The sequence below is a fragment of the Arachis stenosperma genome, chromosome 10, assembly GCF_014773155.1.
Source record: "Arachis stenosperma cultivar V10309 chromosome 10, arast.V10309.gnm1.PFL2, whole genome shotgun sequence".
NCBI classification, from domain to species: Eukaryota; Viridiplantae; Streptophyta; class Magnoliopsida; order Fabales; family Fabaceae; genus Arachis; species Arachis stenosperma.
Genome location: NC_080386.1, coordinates 45,466,021 through 45,466,739, shown reverse-complemented (window position 1 = coordinate 45,466,739; position 719 = coordinate 45,466,021). Strand labels below are relative to the sequence as shown.

General features: G+C 40.1%; 1 non-coding gene across 1 annotated transcript; it reads left to right on the top strand.

Annotated features, from left to right (window-relative positions):
- The first annotated feature begins 216 nt into the window (after window positions 1-216).
- Window positions 217-324, top strand: LOC130958618 (small nucleolar RNA R71). Its single transcript, XR_009077731.1, has one exon. It is a non-coding gene; the product is annotated as a small nucleolar RNA R71 (small nucleolar RNA).
- The last annotated feature ends 395 nt before the right edge of the window (window positions 325-719 follow it).

Below are 719 nucleotides of genomic sequence, written 5' to 3'. Positions count from 1 at the left end.
AATCTCAAGAACTCCTTTCTTCTGATTCGTCCCATTGTTCATAGGATTCCTTTCAAAAGTGTACATGAATTGGTTATTTACAACCATTTTAACGAGTTCTTGAGCTTCTGTAGGTGTCTTCTTCAGTTGAAGAGATCCTCCAGTAGAGCTATCCAATGACATCTTGGACAGTTCAGACAGACCATCATAAAAGATACATATGACGCTCCATTCAGAAAGCATGTCAGAAGGACACTTTCTGATTAATTGTTTGTATCTTTCCCAAGCTTCATAGAGGGATTCACCTTCCTTCTGTCTGAAGGTTTGGACTTCCACTCTAAGCTTACTCAATTTTTGAGGTGGAAAGAGCTTTGCCAAGAAGGCATTGACTAGCTTTTCCCAAGAGTTCAGGCTTTCTTTAGGTTGTGAGTCCTACCATATCCTAGCTCTGTCTCTTACAGCAAAAAGGAATAGCATATGTCTGTAGACCTCAGGGTCAACCCCATTAGTCTTGACAGTGTCACAGATTTGCAAGAATTCAGCTAAAAACTGATGAGGATCTTCCAATGGAAGTTCATGAAACTTGCAATTCTGTTACATTAGAGAAACTAATTGAGGCTTAAGCTCAAAGTTGTTTGCTCCAATGCCAGGGATAGAGATGCTTCTCCCATAGAAGTTTGTATTGTTGGCATTGTTGTTGTTTTCGGCTGCCATGGGTTCTTCTTCTTTGAAGATTTCTG